Source organism: Sceloporus undulatus, chromosome 3 (assembly GCF_019175285.1).
Source record: "Sceloporus undulatus isolate JIND9_A2432 ecotype Alabama chromosome 3, SceUnd_v1.1, whole genome shotgun sequence".
Classification (NCBI taxonomy): domain Eukaryota; kingdom Metazoa; phylum Chordata; class Lepidosauria; order Squamata; family Phrynosomatidae; genus Sceloporus; species Sceloporus undulatus.
Genome location: NC_056524.1, coordinates 99,480,870 through 99,503,184, shown reverse-complemented (window position 1 = coordinate 99,503,184; position 22,315 = coordinate 99,480,870). Strand labels below are relative to the sequence as shown.

The window sequence follows — 22,315 nt, the reverse complement described above, 5'->3', positions numbered from 1 at the left end:
AGAGTGGCTGCTTGGGCTGGATTTGAAATTCTATACCTGGAGTAAGGAGAAGGAATTGTATGAGGAAAAGGGGGGGGGGGCTAATTGTGAGATGGGATGTCAGAGAACAGCAAATCTATAATCCGAAAGATGTCAGATTGGTGGAGACTATCTCATATATATCCAGGAGACTCTTTAGATGAAGGCTGGGTGGCATGCATAAAGGATATAAAAGAGAGAAGGGCAGGACAAATGAGACAAGAGGCCATATAAAAAGAGCTAGGGGTCATGGGCTAGGGAACCCAGTACAAAAATGTCTAAGGCAAAAACGGCTATAAGTGCAGTGGGATGTGGAGGACACAGGCTTCTGTGATTGATTTATGTGCACATATTGCTGTGCGAGTACATGGGAGAGACTGATTTATGAAAGAGATGCCAGGGACCAAGAAATATATTTTCAGCAAACTGCATTAACTACTTCTTTCAGTAATAGGAACTGGAGATGGGGTGGGGGAGTGTTCAAAAGTCTTATATATTCCCAGTTCCAAACAAGTGAAGAAAAAGCATAGGAGTTACTGAGCCACAGGCTTCAGCATTCAAAAAGCTCAGCTTTCATTTTTAAAAAGAAAGAATCTAGCCCTTGTGGCCATATAGCAGCAGTATGAATGGTACAGCCCTCCAGATGTTGTTGCTTTTGTTGTGTACCTTCAAGTTATGGCGACCCTAAAGCAAACCTATCATTGGGTTTCCTGGCAAGATTTGTTCAGAGGAGGCTTGCCATGACCTTCCTCTGAGGCTGAGAGAATATGACTTGCCCAAGGTCACCCAGTTATCAGACTAAATTCTTCTCCACTCACTGTTAGAGTTAGCAACCTTCACATACCTATGCTCATTGCTAGTTTTCACACTTGCAGACTTCCTCTTCCTTTGTCATTTTCATGCTGTCTCCCCCTATATTACATAATCTGCAGCCCTTTTCTTCTTCCATCTTTCTTCTTCATTAGACCATCGGTCTCCAATTAATTAATTAAACCATGCCCAAGTATTTGCAAATAAAGCAGCTCTTCTATATTTTTAAAAAAATACTAAGCTTCTTTATGTTCTCTGCTAAACCATGTGGAGTGCCTGGAACTGGCTGTTGTCTTGCCAGTTTAACGTTTAACTACTCTGCTTGAGAGATCCAGTACTACCATGTTTCTCTGAAAATAAGACACTGTCTTACATTTATTTTTCGTCAAGAAGACACACTACGGCTTATTTTCAGGGGATGTCTTATTTTTATTTTTCTCTGTCTTCTTTACCGCTCCACGTCAGTACGCTGCATAGCTACGCCTATCACTGTGTCTTATTTTCAGGTCATGGCTTATATTGCACAAATGCTTAGAAATCCTGATACGGCTTATTTTATGGGTATGTCTTATTTTAGGGGAAACAAGGTCTCTCTCACACAGCCCAACAGCCTATGATGACTAGGCTTTCTAGGACTTATAGTTCCACAACATCCAGAGAACTGTGTGATTCTTGCTTCCTCTGAAGAGACTCCTGGATATATATGAGATAGTCTCCCCCAATCTGACATCTTTCAGATATTTGTCTATAGCTCCTACAATCCCCACCCAAATGAACTACCATCTGGGGCAATGAGGGGTGTAGTCCAACATATCTGCAAGGCCCCAGATTATTCATTCTCCTTAATAAGGCTCACTGAACATTAGAAACCAATAGAGAGAGATGAATGAGTTTTTTGTGGTTTTTTTGGGCTATGTGGCCATGTTCTAGCAGAGTTTCTTTCTGACGTTTCGCCAGCATCTGTGGCTGGCATCTTGAAGATGCGAAGCACAGATGCTGGCAAAACGTCAGAAAGAAACTCCGCTAGAACATGGCCACATAGCCCGAAAAAACTCACAAAAAACTATGGATGCCGGCCATGAAAGCCTTCGACTTTACAAAGATGAATGAGATTTGTAAAACACCCCCTACCATTGTTTGCATAATTCATATAAATAAATCCATTAAAGTTTTGCTAGGGCAAAATATGTTCACTTGGCAGCAGAATTTTGAATTCATTTCAACACGTGTTAAACTCCTCTTAATGTATTATTATAGTAAAGATTTAAAGCATCTAATCTTTTATTTTAAAGAACTAGGACTGCAAACCTACATAGACTTTTCTAAGAGTAAGCTCCACTTAGCTCAGTGAATCTAAGATATATGAGATGAAGTAGGTATGTACAGGACTGCAGTAATGTAGTTATGACTGCAGAGGGAATTCACTTAACTAATTTTTTTTTTCCTCAGAAGGGGAGATACCATCATGCAAGTGCTAAATTAACAGATATCAAGAAGTTTCAGTTCTACCATTTGAATTTAGGCTGCATGTCTTCATCATGAAATCTTATGCCATAATACATTTGTCAGTCTTTTCCAGAACAGTTTTCCTCAACTTGCTGTCTCCTGATGTGTCTATCCACAAACCCCATAATCCCTAGCCAGCACATTGCCTGGGGATGATGGAGACTGGAGTTAAATACGTTTCAATAACACCAAGTTGGAAGAGGATACAACAGAGGACTGAATCCCAAGTCCTTCCCTGTCTCTGCAGTACCAGTGTCTGAGAACAGCCATTAATGAGTCGACAAATGCCATTATCATATAATTATCCCCATAGAATCATAGAGTTCGAAGAGACTGCAAGGGCCATCCAGTCCAACCCCCTGCCTTGCAGGAAATCTAAATCAGAGCATCCCGACAGATGGCCATCCAGCCTCTGTTTGAAGACCTCTAAGGAAGGAGACTCCACCACACTACAAGAGAGTTTGTTCCATTGTTGAACAGCCCTTACTGTCAGGAAATTCCTCCTAATGTTGAGGTGGAACCTCTTTTGCTGCAGTTTGCATCCATTGTACCGCATTCTAGCCTCTGGAGCAGCAGAAAACAAGCTTGATCCCTCCTCAATATGACATCCCTTCAAATATTGAAACCTGGCTGTCATATCACCTCTTAACCTTCTCTTCTCCAGGCTAAACATCCCCAGCTCCCTAAGTCGTTCCTCATAGGACATGCTTTCCATACCCTTCACCATTTTAGTGGCCCTTCTTTGGACACACTCCAGTTTCCTTTTTTAATTGTGGTGCCCAGACCTGGATAGAGCATTCCAGGTGGGGCCTGACCAAAGCAGAATACTATTACTTCTCTTGATCTAGACATTATACTTTTATTGATGCAGCCTAAAATTGCATTGGCCTTTTTAGCTGCCGCATCGCACTGTTGACTCACGTTCAACTTGTGGTCTACTTGGACTCCAAGATCCCTTTCACATGTAGTCTCATTCAGCCAGGTGTCCCCCATCCTATATCTGTGCATTTCATTTTTACGCCCTAAGTACAGTACCTTACATTTCTCCGTGTTGAATTTCATCTTGTTAGCTTTGGTCCAGCTTTCTAGTCTATTTATGTCACTTTGAATTGTGATCTTATCTTCTGAGGTATTAGCTACTCCCCCTAATTTGGTGTCATCTGCAAATGTGATAAGTATGCCCCCAGTTTTATCCTCCAAGTCATTGATAAGGATGTTGAATAGCAATGGACCCAGGACAGAACAATGTGGGACCCCACTGGTCACTTCTCTCCAGGATGAGCACCCTTTGGGTTCGGCCAGTCAACCAGTTAAAAATCCATGTAACAGTTGCCTTGTCTAGCCCACGTTTTACAAGCTTGTTTGCAAGAATGTCATGGGGAACATTGTCAAAGGCCTTACTGAAGTCAAGATATACTATATCCACAGCATTCCCTTCATCTACCAAGCTGGTAATCTTATATAAAAAAAGAGATCAGGTTTGTCTGGCATGACTTGTTTCTCTGAAACCCATGTTGACTCTTTGTGATTATGGAATTGCCTTCTAAATATTCACAAACTCTCTGTTTAATGATCTGCTCAAGAATCTTTCCTGGTATTGATGTCAGACTAACTGGATGATAATTGTTTGGATTCTCTTTTTTCCCCTTTTTTGAAGATGGGAACAATGTTTGCCCTCCTCCAGTCTGCTGGGACTTCTGTTCTCCAGGAGTTCTCAAAGATTATTGCCAATGGTTCTGATATTATATTTGCCAGTTCTTTTACTGCCCTTGGATGTAGTTCATCTGGTCCTGGAGACTTATATTCATTTAGGTTAAACAGGTATTCCTAAACTATCTCTTTACTTATTCTGTACTGAAATTCCCCTATTTTGTCTTCTGTTCCATTATCCTCAGGTTGAGCACCCTTTGCCTTTTCTGAGAAAACTGAAGCAAAAAAGGTTTTGAGTAATTCTGCCTTTTCTCTGTCCCCTGTTAGCATTTTGCTATCTTCTGCACGCAGTGGCCCTACCATTTTCTTCCTTTTCCTTTTGCTGCGGACATATCCAGAAAAGCCCTTTTTATTGTTCTTAACCTCTCTAGCAAGCCTGATTTCATTCTGTGCTTTAGCTTTTCTGACGTTACTCCAACATGTGCTTGCTATTTGTTTGAGTTCCTCTTTGGTGATTTCCCCGTTTTTCCATTTCTTATATATGTTCCATTTAAAACAGCTCAGTTGAAAGTTCCTTAGTCATCCATCCTGGTTTCTTGAGACACATCCCATTTTTCTTCCTCATTCGAACAGTTTGAAATTGTGCCTTCAGTATCTCCCTTTTAAGAAACTCCCATTCATCTTGAATTCCCTTCTCTTTTAGTATTGCTGACCATGGGATCACCCCCAGTATTTCTTTAAGTTTACTAAAATCAGCTTTCCTAAAGTCTAGAATGCATATCTCACTATGCCTGGCTTCTCCTTTCCATTGTATTACAAACTCCAGGAGTACATGATCACTCCCACCTAAGGATTCCACCACTTGCATTCCATTAACTAGATCATCCCTGTTGCTTAGGATCCAAAATAGCTGATCCCCATGATGGAGTCTAGTTAGATGTACCACTTTTCCTGCTTGCTTAGCTTGCTATGATCCAGCCAAATCAGAAACATTTAAAAAGATGTGGGAACAAAAATAACAATATGCACTCTCATCCACATAACAAGCAAAGTTGCAGCTAACATCCTTATGAAATACCTAAAAGAACAGACTTTCCTAAGAAGTTGGCTTTAAAAAAAGTTCTAGTATAAAATAGCTGCATTCCTACTCCTTTCTTAACAACTATGATTTAATATTATTCCTTATAAGGAGAAAATGTGAACAGCCCAGAATGTGAAATGGAAATGTTGTAGCCAAAAATATACCATTGAAAATGCACTTGAGTATAAATCACAAAGCCAGAATCACTGTGGGTATTCTGCTAAAAATGCAGACACAGACCTAATGTGGGAAAATGATATTCTTACGTCTTTTAAGTTCTCTTCACATCTGTTAAGTAATTCATTGCCTCTATACAGCATTCACACTTTCTGTATTTTAACAGTGTTAAAGTATCATCACATGCCATTTCTTTAACTTTGGATGATCAGGTCACACTTTCTCCCTGGATTGAAACAGGGCCGAGAAGTTACCCATAGGCCTGCAAAGTATGTTTGTGTTAGTGCTCGATTTTAGGTCTTGGGTGGAATAAGGAGAAAGGTGGGCCACACTTTTCACTTTGGATTTAAGCCCCTCTTTCATGACTAGCAAATTCAAATAAAAACCCACTAAACAGTGATACCTTTATTGGCCAACCAAATTGGTTTGTGATTGTGTTTGTTTGATAAAAATGATTTAAATTGTATATATATTCACTAACTGTTTCTTGTGAAAGCCATTAGCCTTGCTTTTCCTGTGTTTTTTTTTTCTTTGTTCACACTGAATGTTGAGAGACTGTTCCTGTGTTCACAAAAGCAAGGGGTTACAGAGACTAAAGAATAAAAAAGAAACTAGAGAAGAGAAGAGAAGAGAAGAGGATGTTTCAGTCATTAATTTCTGGCCTGGAAGAGTGACCTAATTGCCTCTTTGTGAGACTATCTCTATAGGCTTTCCTTAAATGTTGGGAAGTGAAGATATGTTCACAGATATACAACATTCCTCAGAATTTGGAGCATTTTCAATTGCCAATTAAACTTTCTGAATGCATATTTCTCAGGTTTCTCCTCTGCCGGGTTTGAGCTAAAAATTATTTTTTGTGAAAACAATAAATGATGAGTTTCTGATTTTAGCTTCCTGAAAGTGTTGTATTTTTCAGCCTTATATACCTCACCATCTGATGGAGGATGGAAGGAAAAGAATCTGTTAAGATCTTAGCAGTATCCCAGAAAAACCTATTTGATTCTTTAGGAATGATTACAATATAACAACACTGACGCATGTTTGGCAGGTCTTAAATGGCACGTAGCACACTCCGATAACTTTAAAAATCAAAGTAGAAGTTAGTTCCTGAACCCCACCCAACTGCTGCTTGTTTGGTAGCTTTGGAAGAAACATTACCTCAGTTTCAAAAGAGGTCAGATGCTTTGTTCTCCTACCCAAGGGAAGTAAATAGTGGCACTAGAAGTGGCCTTCAGAAGTTAGAGCTGTAGCCAGAAAAGCAACTGCTAAATAATACAAGGAGGGATGTGTATAATAAGTAAGAACATAAAGACATTATTTGAAACATTTTATATCTTGAACTCAAATCAGATCAGATCAACTAACGTGGCAAAGGGCTATGAGTCTGCTACCCAATAAAGGCTACATTCATAAACTCACTTACTTAGAAGTATGTTTCATGCAAATACACTTTTGTTATTTCTGAGTTTATGACCAAGATCCACTGGATTCTGTTTTTTTCTGCTAAGACTGGTGATTTCCCCTTTCCCCCCTCAAAAATTCTGCACCTGAGAAACTAATTTCAGAGAGCTGGGAAACCTTCTGGAACAGGGGTTTGGCACAATAGAAGACTGCAGTGAGAAGGGAAGCAACTTCTGGGGCCATTTTACATTACACAGAGACAGCATTATCATTCACTTTAACTGCATTTATTTTATGGAATCCTGGGATTTGCATTTAGAAGTCTCAGTCAGAGAGCTCTAGTGCTTCACCAAACTATAAATTCCAGGATTCCATAGACTAGAACCATGGCTATTAAAGTGGAAACACAGTGCCATTATACTGTATAGTGTGGAAGGGCCCTGATTCTGCTGGGTCTAATATAAAAATACACCACTGGATTTTTGTTAATATTCTTAGATTTTGGTTAATCCAAAGGCACCTAAAGTTCCCCAAAATTAAACTGAAATTAAAATGGATGCAAAGGGAGATCTATGATTATTATGATCACATCCATCCTGATGCTGAATGAAAGAAAATGAATTCAGGCTAAAGTTTTGAAAGCAAGAATGAAGCACACTCAGGCCTATGATGAGTACAAGGTCATGCTTTTAAATAAATAAATAAATAAATAAATTCAAATACAGATGTTGTCCAGAAAGTGAGCAATTTGTAGGTTGGAGTTTTGGGACACAGAAAACCATCCTACCCCTGCTCACTTATGGATGACATCTGCCCATCATCACATTACTGATCTACATAATACTCGCAAATTTTCTTGTCCTGAAAGTCAAATGGCACCTTGATGTACCAAATCATCCCATCCAGAAATTATAAACTGTAACAAGATTTTTCAAAGCAATATTTTTTCCAATAAACTGTGGAAAAACCTTTTTTGTGTTAAAAGGACTACTTTTACACAAAATGCAGTTGTCTGTGCAAAAAAAGTCTGAGTTCTTTTTACAAATTAATTTTCAACAAAATTCCCAAAGTGCAATACACACACACACACACACACACACACACACACACATACAAATAGACAAATTTCTCAAAATCACCCAAAAAGTCATCTAAAAAGGCACAAAATAAGCAAAGCATTTATAGTCTTCCATCACCCTAATACTTCTTAGAAGTCACAATCCAAGCTCTGCTGAGATATATAATTTCCCCATGGGCTGCTTCAATATCAGTAGCCCCTGGGAAAACTACATTTCACTATACAACAAATTTCCTCATGTTTATCTCTGCTATCAGATTGGCAGCAATGAGGTAAATGGGGTGAAAGGAAGGTGGACAATGAGGCTGAAGGATTGGTGAGTGGGAAAGAAAGGCTTTGAAAGCAGTAGAATTCTTCTCCAGCTTGAATTAAAATCTGAATGACATCATAAATACTCAGATAATGTCTGAGGAAAACACTATGACTTGGGACACTTCAAAGTACTGCCTCCCAGTACACGTGTATTCATGGCAAAATAAATAGTAGTCTCAATAGAAATCCATGGGTATTACATCATTTAGTCCTTTCCCAAGTCAACATTTTTGACCTCCAGCATTCTAGAATAGAAATTTTATTTTTACCTCACTTCTCCCACAGGATTGAGGCAGCTTGCAACATACAGTCTCTTCTAAAACAGCAAATGTTAATGCAGCTGAGATTCTGCTTTTTAAATTACAATACACATGTAAAGACTGTAAAGATTCTAGTCTGTAAGTGAACAAATCTATCCAAGATAATGCATGAGCAAAACTTTCAGAAGTGGGTACACTACCATGGTATGCTAAAATAGTTAGAGTCCAAGCCTGTAGAACAGGCCAGGGTGAGGTGAAACACTGTTTGGGTAAAACAGTAGAGTTGAGGCTTGTTTAGGAAAGAATGCATTTGTTCTTGTTAACTGTAATCAAGTCAACTTCAATGTAAGATGATCCTATGAATGAGAGATCACCAAATCACCCTATCATCAATAGCCCTGCTCAGTTCTTGCAGACTCAGGGCTATGGCTCTCTTGATCATCTATCCACCTGTAATAACATCAGGTTATTTCTCATTTCCTACTGCCTTCTACCTTGTCTTTTCTAGTAAGTCATATCTTCTCATGGTATTTTTGAAAGTTTAATCATCTTGGCTGCTAGGAAAAATTAAGGTTGATTTGCTCTAGGACCCATTTATTTGTCTTTTTAGCCACCCACCGTATTCATAGAATTCTTCTCCAACACACATGCTTCAAATTAACTGATTTTTCCCCTATCAGTCTTGAGCAATTTACATTATGATAAGTGATTTCTTCAGATCACCATAAACTGTAATATGCTCTGAATGTATGATATGATTCACCAATAAACCCAGACTTTACTCCTAATCAGATAAAGACATGCAAATAAAATGTTTATTAAAAGGCAAAATTCACTACATAAGGCAAAGTTATAGACCCCATTTCTTGCATCAGTACAAAAATGAGAGTATCTTTAAAGAAATTATTTTCCATTGTTTGGAAAGATTTGGGTTTTAAGTGCTAGAAAGGAAGATAAGCAATTCGGTGTTAATTTACATTTAACCTATCAAGTGAACAAGGTGTGTGTAGGAATAATAAGCCTTAAATATGCTGTCAAAAGCTTTTTGAGCTTCTGAAAGTGCTAATTTTTCCTTTTGTAAAGCCAGCTGACTTCAATTTGCTCTGCAGATTCTCATCCAGGAAAACTGTGTGACTCAGTTTGTTAGAATTTTAAAGTAAAGCTTTTGCTGTCTTTCTCATTATTTTTCAGGGTATGGTACAATTTACAAAACGAATTACCTTGCCTTAGATGAAGTATCACAATTGTTCACTCTTACAAAAATGCTAGATGTCTGGAAGATTTTTTTTGTCTGCCCAGAAACTCAACAAGCAAAAGAATAGCCCTTGAAAAAAGAATCCTGAGTACTGCAAAAGAGAGAAATATATTTTCTGAAAATAAGCAACTTCTAACATTTTATGTTGCAGAACATATTAAAGTAATCTTGGTGTTATTCTTGAACACATCATTTCTTTCAGAGAACCACTTCTGAAATCATTCCTCACACCCTGCTTTTCAGGTTAGTACCAGCCAGCCAAGTGTAAGGAAATGTTGCCTAGTCAGTTACAAGGAACACTTGAATAGTCAAACTTATAGTTCTTTTCTATTAAAATAATAACCTATGGTTGAGTTCAAACCACTGGAGGATAGCATCTTTTCTCAACAGTTCTCAAGGTTTCTGGTCATGACTCCCTTGTTTAATCAGCACAAACATTTCCATAGCTGAGTCAGAGATCTATTGATACTTATAGTCAGATAAAACATGTTTTTAAAAGTATAGTTGGGTTCTTAACACCCAGTCCTAAGCACAATACACAGTTTAACTAGTCAGTGAAACCTCAGATTGAAGGGACTGTAAATTATGGTCACACAGATTCCCTTGTGGGGCAATCCTATGCATGTATATTATTATTACCAAGAGTGCATATGATCTTGTCATTGTTGTGTTGTTGTTAGTATAGTTCTTGGACTGGGACATGGAAGATCCAATCTCAAGTCCTGACAAAGCCATGAAACTCAATGAACGACGAGTCTCTGTGTCTCTCTCTCTCTGAGCTACCTGAGAGGGTTGCTGTCAGAATAAACTAAGGAGAAACAGCCATACAACTCTTTCAGGAAGCTTATACTGAGAAAGAGAGCAACAACTCATTGGATTGGTAGGATATCAATATAACAAATAATTATAATAAGCCAATATAACATTGTAAACTGTATTAGGGGTATAGGACACCACACACCCTGTACTTTTTTGTACTTTTTGTGACAGATGGGAAATATGGCAAAGAGTAGGGATGTTTGTGTGTGCATGCACACATAATCACATAGCATGTTCTCTATGCAGTAAAGAGATAGTACAAGTCACTCATTCCTAAATTCTGCAATAGGAGAGAGCAGCCACCAGTCCTTAGTCCCTCTAATCCATCTCTCTGTCTCTCTCTTGGGACAATGTTTTTGTGGAGATATTCTGTTCTAAACAGCTTACTCTTCTATCTAAATCTGTCTGTACATATCTTGGGCATTGAGATCATTATCCTCCACTGAAGATACTTGCCATGAGAATATGTATAAGTGGATATGCATAAATCAGGGACATTATATGAACTTAAAATATTCTATCTTGAGGGTTGTTGAGAGGCACAGGATGCCACTGCTGGTCTTGTCAATCTCATTTTATCTATCTGAATAGTCCATCACTAGGACTGGCGATGGTGGTGGCTGATTTTGTGACTTCATGTCCGTAGGATGCTTATTCTACTTCAAATTTGAAGGAGGACCCCAGGTAGTATCCTGTTTGTGGATAGTGTTTAGCACCTTGGATAACTCTGTTAAAGCCCAAATTAAAAATGGAATGGATTTGCCCAATAAACAGAAGTTTATGTTTAGCAAAGCACATGTTTGTACACACATGCACTCAGAAGCACAAAAAATATTTCTGTTTTAATTCCCAGCAGCTGGCAAGAACTTGAAACTTAGATCCAAAACACACTGCAGAAATAATACAGTTTGGGACTGCTTTAACTGCCTTGGCTGTGCAAGGGAATTCTGGGAATTGTAGTTTATTGTGACATCAGAGCTCTCTGACAAGGCTAAACTACAGTTCCTAGAATTCCCTAGTATTGAGCCAGGGCAGTTAAAGTGGTCTCAAACTGGATTATTTCTGCAGTGTGTTTTGGACCTTGGAGGTAAATCCAAATGTTGGTAACAACTAGTGTAGACCTACTGAATCAACTCAAAGTGCTGGCAATAGCTCCCATTCATTAAATGGCTCTACATGGCTTGGGCCCGGGTTACTTACAGGAATGCATCTCCTCGTACAATCCGTCCTGCACTCTTAGAACAAGTGGGAAGAACCTGTTAGAGGTGCCATCATCCAAACATGTTTCTACTTCCCAAAAAGCTTTCAGTATAGCTGCTCCTAGACTATGGAATGGACTCCCAGAGGAGACTCGCCTTGTTACATCCTTCGAGATTTTCAAGAAGGCGGTAAAGACAGAGCTCTTCCACTGCACATATCCTCCTGACCTTTTATGAAGACCATTGGTACGGACCGAGAGCACCTGACCCCGTGATTGATTGATGATTGATGTTTTATGTTTTTAGCTGTGGTTTTAATTGTAATTCAGGTTGTAATATTACAAGTGTTTTTAACTCTGTTGTGATCCCGCCTCGATCCATTGGGAGAGATGGGAAGATACAAATAAAAACTATTATTATTATTATTATTATTATTATTATTATTATTATTATTATCATCACACATAAGCAGCCATTAATCAGATGAACGACTGACTAACTGACAGACAGACAGTATGCAAAGGAATCTTACAGCACCTTTGAGACGAACTGAAAGAAAGAAGTTGGTAGCATGAGCTTTCATAGACTTGAACCTACCTCCTCAGATGCATGGGGTACAGTGGAAAGCCCAGGGACTGACCTATATAACATCTTTCCTCCTGCCTTGTTCCCCAATAAGCATAGTTAAAACTGAACTTGCCACCTCATCTCTACACCCATAAAGTTTTCCATTTCTATGGTCATTCTCCCACATAGACACGGTCCATGGACTTTCTATTCAACAACATGCATCTGAGAAAGTGGGGTCACATCTATGAAATTTCATACTACCAACCTCTCTCTTTCAGTTAGTCTGAAAGATGCAGCAAGATCCTTCTGCATACTGATTTTCCAGACTATCATAGCTTTGAATTCAATGGGCAGATAGGCACACCAGTATAATAGGCCTGCACCTCTATAGAAGCTTGAATATGTATTTAACTCCTATAAACCTCTCTTGTTTGGTTTGTTCAGCTCAGGGACACTTACTCCTGAGAAGACACAAGAGAACTGAAACCTAAATCATTCTTTTCTTTTTCTGTAAACAGTAATTCTTGACTGTGTAAAGTCATCAGAAAAAAAGAGCAAACAATTTTTAAAACTACCTTGCAGTTGAAGTGCTAAAAATATAAGTAAGTAAGTAAGTAAGAAAGAGAAGGGTCTCCACCTTTTTCCTTGACTGGTGCATCTGTAATTCTTTGCTCAACCCTTTAAATACAGTATACAGTAACATTGACTTATAAAAGTGCACATGTAATTCCTCTCCTCCAGATTTAACTGCTGTCCTAAGGTTATGGTTCCCGTCCTTAACTTTATGGATCACCGCTTGTTCGGATATCACAAGAATACTAATGTGCAGGAAAGTAAATAGCCTCAAGCTACATTTTGGTACCAAGAACAGCTGAAAGTCTGAAACTCCTTTCCACACCAAAATGTTACTGAGGGGCAAGGGGATGAAAAAAACAACAAGGATTTATTATAAGGTGGAACTACATATTACCTCAGCAAATACATGCCCTCAAAATCAGATTTGCTGAGGTAATGTGAATACAAGAGTGCAGAAGGAATAAATCTGTGTGTAAGAGGAGAAAGTATTTAACCCTTTCTGCAAAATGATCTACTGAAACCGTTTCCGGCTCCAGCCAGGATAACCTCTGTTTTTAGTACCAAATGAAGAGAAATAAACATTATTAAAACCCAAAAGAACTTCATGGCAGATAGAGGAAGAAAGGATGGGTGCTTGTTATCTCTGTGTATGGACCTTCAAGTTACCTGCCATCTTATGGCAATCTCATTAATTTAAGTTTTCTTAGGCAAGGAATACTCAAAAGATGATTTTGCTATTGCTTTCCTCTGAAACATAACCTACAGCACCTGGTATTGCTTAGTGGTCTCCCATCCAGATACCATCCAGGGCTAACCCTGATTAGCTTCCAAGATCAGATGGGATTTAGTACTTTCATGGTATGTAGGCCTGTGCCTACCCTCTGTACTCTATAAACTGCAAATGTCCATCACCTTGACATTAGATAACAATGTATTTCCAGTGTCAGAGTTTTTCCCATCAACTGGTGTAAAATCCAGAGCATGAAAAAGTTATAGATGGTATCTGACCCCATACAAATTGGCCAAAATGTTTAAAAATGCAAAAAAAATCATGTTGGAATTGTGAAACTGAAATACATACCTTGTAGTCATGAAATATGATTCATTGTCAAGTAGTGAAGATCATAGATATTAAAAAACAGTTTGATCCTAAGATGAATTTATTGCGCATGATCATGGATCATAATATTGAAGAAAAATATAGAAAGCTTACATTTTATATGATGACTGCAGCAAAAGTGTTACATGCATCAAAATGGGAAAGGAAAGAAAGTCCAGATATACAAAAATGGCTTTGGAAGTTATGGGGCAGTACATACCGCCCCGAAGGGTTGGCCTGGAGCTGTCCCTGATACAGCTAGATTGGGGCTGGCAACTGCATGCTGCACCTCTGATCTTGCCTTTGCAGGGTGCAGAAAGGAGCTGCAAAAAGTGGCTCCTTTTTGAGCCCTGCAAAGGGCAGGGTAGTCACGTTGCTGCAGCTTGGTAGTGCTCCTTTGGGGCTGTGCCATATGTATGAAACACTGGAGGAGTGTCATGACATTGCACACTGTGCGGTGCATTGCATCACACAGCCCTGGGGGCGAAGCCGAGGCATGCATCGTGTAGATGCTACACCCTGACTGCACTCCCAAGCCGGCCCAAACTGCTGGTCTACACAGCCCCCAAATGATTATATGGAAACTAATAAATTGACACAATTATTGAGGAAGAATTCTTTAAGTAAATTCAGTCAGCACTGGGATCCATTAATAAAATACTTGAGGAAGGAATGGGTCCAACTTTTGTACTGGGGCTAAATTCAGATAAAATGAGTTTTGACTATATAAACAAATAATGATACTTACTATAACCATACCAATTTTAAGTGTTTATATAATGAATCCAAAATATGATGGAAGCTACAAAAAAGACATAAGATATCAAGGAAATAGGAATAGGTCAGTAGTCCCCAAACTGTGCCCTTTAAGAGATTTTGGACTTCAGCTCCCAGAAGCCTCTGTCCTGTTGATCAATAGTCTGGGATTCTGGGAGATGCTCCTTTCTCTCTGTTGTAATCTTTTATGTAGGCAGTCAGAAGAAGTGGTGAAAGCCAAGGGTTTGGTAGAAGGCAAGGCAATTGTCTTTTCAAGGCTTATAAAACAAGAACCACAAACCACTAAAGCAAGGAAGTATCAATCATGCAACACTTCTTCACTTTTGGTCAGATAAAATTCAAAGATCACTTCCTGAAGAGTGTAGTGTATTACTCACATACTGCATGTTTACTGCACCATTTAAAGTCCAGTTTTAATCAGAATTCTTTCAGAAATTCTTTCAGAAATTTTGTTTGTTTGATCTATATCCAGCTTTTCTCCCAATATAGAACCCCAAAATTTCTATCTTTCCTACAGAGAGAATATAAAATCACCACTAGTAACACAGAGATCTCCTTTACATCATGTCATGATATCTACCTTAGATATGCTTTAGATCAGGGTAAGGAATGTGTGGCTCTCCAGAAGTTGTTGTACTGTTAATTCCCATCAGCCCTAGACATCATAACCAATGATGAGGGATGTTGGCAGATGCAGCTTAAGAAATGCTGTGGTTCATCCTTGCTTTAGACCAGGGGTCAGCAACCTCCGGCCCACGGGCCGGATCCGGCCCCCGGAGGCCTTCGTTGCGGCCCCCAGGGGCGGTTGCTGCCGCCGCGCGAAAAAATAATGGCGCCCATAGCGGCAAAAAGCCGCGCTGGGCACCGCCATTTTCGCCCAAAATGGCGCCGAACTCTCGCACGGCCCTGTTCCAGGGCCCGGGTGGCGGCATCGGGCCTCCTGGAGGCCCGATGCCGTCGGTGGCGCCCTCCAACAGGGCTCCAGCGGTGGCAGCGGGCCTCCAGGAGGCCCGGTGCCGTCACTGGGGTCCTCCAAGAGGTTTTTTTGCTGGCCTCTGACAGGGCCTGGGGCCCTGTCAGCGGCCTGCAAAGATGGGGAGGCCTGGCCCCCGGAGGGTGAAACTCCACCCCCGGCATGTGGCCCCACCCTGTAGGGTGGAAGCTCCACCCCTGGCATGCGGCCCCACCCCGGAGGGTGGAAGCTCCACCCCCGGCATGCAGCCCCGTCCCCGGAGGGTGAAAGCTCCACCCCCAGCTTCAGCCCCCCAGTTGCCTGAGGGACAGCAACCCGGCCCCCGGCCCAAAAAGGTTGCCTACCCCTGCTTTAGACCAAGGAATCATTTTCTACTTATCCACAGAACACTGTTCAGTCTTTTGTTCTTACTGCAAACCTTATGAAGCCCCAGAAGACATTGTCTTCTGGCTTTTAATTCCAGTTCCAGAATAAGAGGATCTCCCTGCTTTGAAGGTATATAGGCTGATAAGTAGCAAGTGTGAAAAGGAACTGGGCGATTTTTCTTCAAAAGAGCAGCATTAAATGTTTCATGACATCATCCAGCTCTTCTTCCAATACTATGCTTACTTTTTCCCCACAGATTTCATCCATTCATACTGAAGGAAAGTGCTGCTGATTCACACCTTTACTCATAGATTAATCAATTCATCACGAAAATAAGTGCTGCTGCTTCACACATGTATATTTTAGAATTTGGTCTCCTTTTTATCCTTTCCTCCCCTAATTGACACCCTCCTTCCAATTCTTGTGTACAATGAAGAGGTTAAAAGTTTTATTTTAGCAAAAATTCTAGAATCCCTCTGTTAGCTTCAAATACAGTGTCCCCAAGCATTTTGAAATCACACAAACCAGCATTTGGGAAATGACTCCTAGTGATTTAATTGTGAAGTTTCTGACTCTTCTGAGCCTAGTGTAGTACACACTTGAAAGTGCCCCTGAGTACTGTCATTATGAGGGAGTAAGCGGGGATAAAGCAAACAAAATGAGGGCACACTCTTCTTCCCAAGTTTCTTATGGGACACTATGGTGCTCCTTCTATGAGCCTGCCTGTGCTCTAAGATCTGCAGGGGAAGGCTTTCTCTGTCCCACCACTATCCCAGGCACATCTGGCGAGGACATGAGAGACAGTATTGTCAGTGGATTCTCCCAAGTTATGGACCTCCCTTTGCCAGGAGGTCCAGTTGGCTCCCTCCCTGCTGTCTTTCTGCTGGGGTGTAAACGCCTTTTTATTTAAGGAAGCGTTTGGTTTTTAGTGTGTTGTGGTGTGTTGCGTAAAAGATAGAGCTTTTACAAGGTGTGTGTGTAGTGTTTTTATGTTATGTTTTTAAGCATATTTTAATGCTGCTTTTAATTTGTGTTTATTAAATAGAAACTTACTTTTACTGTGATTTAACTGTTATATTAACACTTTTTATATTTTATTCTGCTTTCTAAAACACAATACATCACTTTGGATCTCATGCTGGGAGATAGAGGGATATACTGTATATACTCATGTATAAGTCTAGAAATTTAGGTTAAATAATTCACCCAAATGAACTGAGTCGACTTATCCACAGGTCAGTGTAAGTATATATCAATCCATCCCCTGGTGGAAGGCAAGAGTTGAATCTGCCCTGAAAGCATTGAGCCTCTTCTATTTTCTCATCCATCCAGCCTTTAGTATGAGTACAAATAGTTATGCCTGCTGTAATTTTGTAAGTTCTTTGGCATTGTTTTCCTTTGCATTGTACTTTTCATATTTCATTGCATGCCCCTAAGTTTTACCCTTGACTTATCCATGGGTCATACCAAAAGCCATAATTTTGGCCCCAAAACCTGCCCTTGACTTATATATGAGGTCAACTTATAGTTGAGTATATACGATAAGCAAAATGAAATAATTTCTTACGACTTCAGACAAAAAAGGTTAAATCTGGCAGACAGTGCTATGAACATTCCTCTATTAGGAGCTTCAGGAAAAGTGCCATAGTGTTTATATAACTGGGAATCTGGACCTAATTATATGCAATTGTTGACTCAAGGCAGCAGTAATTGTCAACTCCCTGGGATCTATTCTAAATCTAAAGCTGAATGTTCAGTGTTTGGATGATGATATTATAATTAGGCATGCTTGTATGTCATTAAGCACATATGTGAAGGACAGGAAAGAAAGGGGCCTACAACTCATTCTTTTAGTCATTACTATTGAAAATAAGAAAATGTTGCATTCTGTGGTCAGACTATGTATTTTAGGATGTTACTGACAGCATCATTTGCCTTCAGTATCAGTTTTTCCACTGTTAACTTTATTCCAACCCTTGTGTTGAAGTGGAAAACATTGCTCAGGACAGAAAATCTTGACTCTGTCTTAAAACTGACACACATGAACAACAAGATACTCCTGCAAAACAAGAGCAGGTTTTACACAGGGCCGAGATAAAGGTTTGAAACCCTTGGTTCACAAATAAAAGTTTTATGCATGAATGTGCATGTAAGATTAATGTTTTCAAACTTTAAGAAACTATTTCAACATTTTGTTTAGTCAAAGAGAATTTAAGAGAATTATTAAAATGCCAGAATGGTGGTCCAACCTGACAGTTGGATCAGTAGAGCAGCTGAAAGATTGAAAACTTATTTTAAAATTCAGGTTGCTTTGCATTTTTAATAACATTCTGATCTGCAGTGCTCAGCTTCCATGCTTCAGGACTACATAAGCCACATTCTCATTTATAAATGGAACAGAGACATATTCTCATTAATGATACCCATAGGTTTTGTGGCAAATCAGGGGATGGCTTAGCAGGTGAAGGTCGTGAACATCCACAATCACATGTTGGTCATCTGATTACACTTGATAAGAGCTCTTTGTATATCAACCAGGTTAGAGGTATAACACTGCAAACACAGTATTGCTCTCCTCATTTTTTTGTCCCCACTGAAAGGTAGAATATTGTTTTTCACATGAATGAATGAATGAATGAATGAATGAATGAATTATTGAATTAGTCTACAGACCATTTCAAATCGTTATGTCTTTCACATAATTCATAATGTATTTTTCCTTTCCTTTCCTTAGGAAATCTGTACCAAAGATTATGTTGCTGCAACTGCACTGCTAGACATGTGGGGCTGAATCTCAAAAAGAAGAAGAAGAACTGTTCATATGTGCCAAAGGACAACCTTGGGTAGCCACATTCAAAGTCAATGGGATAGCCATCTTTTCCCCGCTCTGGTTCTGCTCCAGTAGCTTCAATGGAAATTACCATATATACTCAACTATAAGTCGAGGACAAGTTTGGGGGCCAAAATTATGGATTTTGACATGACCTGTGGATAAATTGAGTGTAAAACTTGGAGTCTCCTTCAGTGTGTGTATGCAAATGGCAAGAGGGAAGGAGCCATCAATATGAGGCTTCAGTGTTTCAGCCTTCAGTCCCAAGACAGCTAAGCACATGGGTGGAAGAGGGACTGCTAAACAGCAACAAATCTACCATCAAGGACTATCTGTTTAGCTTAGGACAGAAAGAAACTGCATGGAGAAATCTGAAAGAGCTGCTATCACATTACCATACTGACCCGTAAATAAGTCCACCTAGGATTTTGGGGTCAATTTTTGAGCATAAATTTTCAGACTTACACACAAGGCAAATTAAGTTTTTCCTCTACCGTTTCTTACACTAAAGTTATTTTAAGTGTGTGAAGGCTGGTGCAAGATATTTTTCTTCACTGAGGAGAGCATAAAGGTGTCAGCAACTCATCTGAGCCCTGTAGCCAATGCTGGCATACGGCAGAGTAAACTGGCAAATTCAGAAACGTGGTTCTCAGTCTTCAGTTGAGATGGATGTCTTCCAGGAACTGAAGAAATGCAGGAACCTCTGGGGACTCTCAGCAACCAATGCCAGGCTTCAGCTGATAAACGACCAGACAAGCCAAGTCTCCCGAAGTGCTTTATTTACAGTGCTATAATACAGATCACAAACGAATACCAACTCCTACTACAACCCACATAGCAATCACTGGAAGCCTCTGTGCTTATATAGCCTTCAGACCATGCGGTCTCCCAAACCCAGTGACTTCCTGTGTTACAGTCTAAAGTGTCCCCCTGTGCAATCCAGCTAGATGTTTCATCATCCAGGGCTTAGTGCATGCAGGCACCAGAGTGTCCTTGTGGCTATGAGCATCAGCTGTGCTTGATCAGCCTTGTCCTTCCAGTGCTGGATGCTCATGGTCAGACACACACACACATCCAAGCATTTCCCAGTGTGCTGACTTTAACCCTCGACAAAAGGTATCCTTACAAAAATCAAATTAATCAGCATCTCGCATAAGTCAAATTATTTTAGCTTTTGAGAGAAGAAACATTACAAACAGCTTTCCCTTTCCTCTTGACAGTAAAAGCACAACTCAATATTCAGAAATAACCATGTTAGACTATCTCAGTATAAACTGAAAAGGGTTTTTTTTGGGGGGGGGGGGGGGGAGAAAGGATCCAGCAGCACTTTTGAGACTAAGAGCCTTATCACATTACAAAAGTAACCTGAGATGCAGCAAGACAGAAGTGGCTTTCTGATAAATATCTGAATGGCATTGTAGCACTTCTGTTCTTCCTCCAGAGAGGCAGTCGTAAATGTGTGCCTTTTTACCAAAGAGATTTGACAAGACAAAAGGCATGACAAAAGGCACACGTTTATGACTATCTCCCTCAGGAGTAAAACAAAAGTGCTTCAAGGGCATATGAAGAGTTAAACAGAAAGCCACTCCAATTGATTTATTTTAGAATGATCTTTTGTAGGTACCAATCTACTACTCAAAGCATCTAAAGAAGTGGCTTGATATATATGAAAGCCCATGCTAAAATAAATTAACATCCAAGGTTCTGGTTGATTATTTCCTTCCCTCTCAATTTCTATTTTATAACAACATAGTAAATAACTTCACAATCACCTGCTCTTTCATGAAACTGTATAATATGTTCTTTGAAGAATCCACCTCTTTCTGCCTAATGGTAGGGCCAGGAATGTCAAGAGTGCAACTGCAATGGTTTTGCAGTTATTATTGTTATTGCTATATGTCCTCAAGTTGTTCCGAGTTATGGCAGCCTTATGACAAACCTGTTATGGGTTCTCTTGATGAGATTTTTTCTAGAGAGGGGGTGCCATTTCCTTCCTCCGAGCTTCAGTGTGTGTGACTTGCCCAAAGTTACCAAGTGTTTTTCCATGGCTGAACAGGGATTTGAACCCTGGTCTCCAGAACTGAATGCTGAAACCATTACACTATGCTGGCCCTCTGACAAACTTTTTGCACAATGGACACAGTGAACATGCCAGGGTCAAGGACAGTGGCACTGCAGCAGCTGGCTCTTGCCTACAACTACAGTTGGACCTTCTTATACACAGATTTTTTATACACGGATTCCAGCATACACGGTTTGAAAATGTTCCAAAAAAGTATAAATTTACCTTGATGTTCCATTTTTTATTAGGGACACCATTTTGCTATGTCATTATAGTTAATGGGACTTGAGCATACATGGATTTTGTTATACACGGGGGATCTTGGAACCAAACCCCAGCGTATAACAAGGGTCCACTGTATATGCATGGAAAGCTCTCTCTATAAGTTTGAGAACTGAGGAGCTCCAGCCACTCAGAAGGACTACACGTGGGGACTACACATATTTTGTGATCATCAGTACAGGCAAGAGCTTTCTATCATCATCATGCTAATTACCTCTCTATATCTATTCATTCTATTCACTTTGACTATTTGTAAAAGTTGTTACTCCTGGAGACAGAACCATTACAAGAGGGTTGAAACAATTCATGAATATCTTGCCTCCCATCTCCCTAGAAGAGAAAAACCCAATAAAGGCCCACTGCTTTCCTTGCAAACCCTGTTTGATGGCAAAATTGGAGAAAGACCCTATGATAAATTTAATTACTCTCCTGAAAGATCAGTGAACAATGATCCCAGTCTTGGATCCAGATGTCCCTTCCCCCATTTCCAAACATAAGGCTTCTACTGATCTTCTATCAAAGAGCTCAGTAGATGCTTCAAGATGTTCTTTCAGCTAGGCCCTTTTCTTGGCTTCCAGGAGGAGCTCCATCTCCTACACCCTCTCCATACTGGTCACTCTGTACAACAGGCATTAAGGAGAATAATTTCTGGTTCCTTGGTGCTTTTGAGAATTTTGTTTGTTTATCTGCATTGAAGTGTATTTGCATGCTCAAGGCTTAGTGGCAATCCCTAGTGAAATGGAAATTTGCAATTAAAGACTAGCCTTTTTACAGGGAATCCATGTCAAAAAGATTGAACCACCACCTCGTAGAAATTCACAGATAAGGATAAAATTCATTTCTATATTCAAAGGTAAAGCCAATGTTCTCATTTAGAAGAGCAATGTTTACTTTGTTTTGGCTTATTTAATTCCAAATGATCTCTGCTAACAGATTCCAAAAGGAGTCTGTCTGTACTGATTATGTCTGCTTGGTCACCATGGATGAAAATGAGGCTTAAAAGTAACCAGTCTCACAACAGTTGGGTAGTGCAAATATTCAGTTGCCACCATCTGCTTGGGTTGAATTCCACCCATTCCATTAATAATGAAAAACATCCTGTTTCCAACCCATGGCATGCACCAGCAGCCTCATATTCCTCTTTTACAGAAGATAAACTAGAAAGTGAGATCTTTCAAAATTGCTGTTTTCTTCTTTTTCTTCTTGAGGGCTAT

The 22,315-nt window shown here is 39.8% G+C and overlaps 1 protein-coding gene across 2 annotated transcripts in view; it reads right to left on the bottom strand.

The window, feature by feature from the left end:
* ATP10A (ATPase phospholipid transporting 10A (putative)) overlaps positions 1-22,315 on the bottom strand; it is a 169,657-nt gene that overhangs the window by 107,344 nt on the left and 39,998 nt on the right. The window lies entirely within an intron of this gene.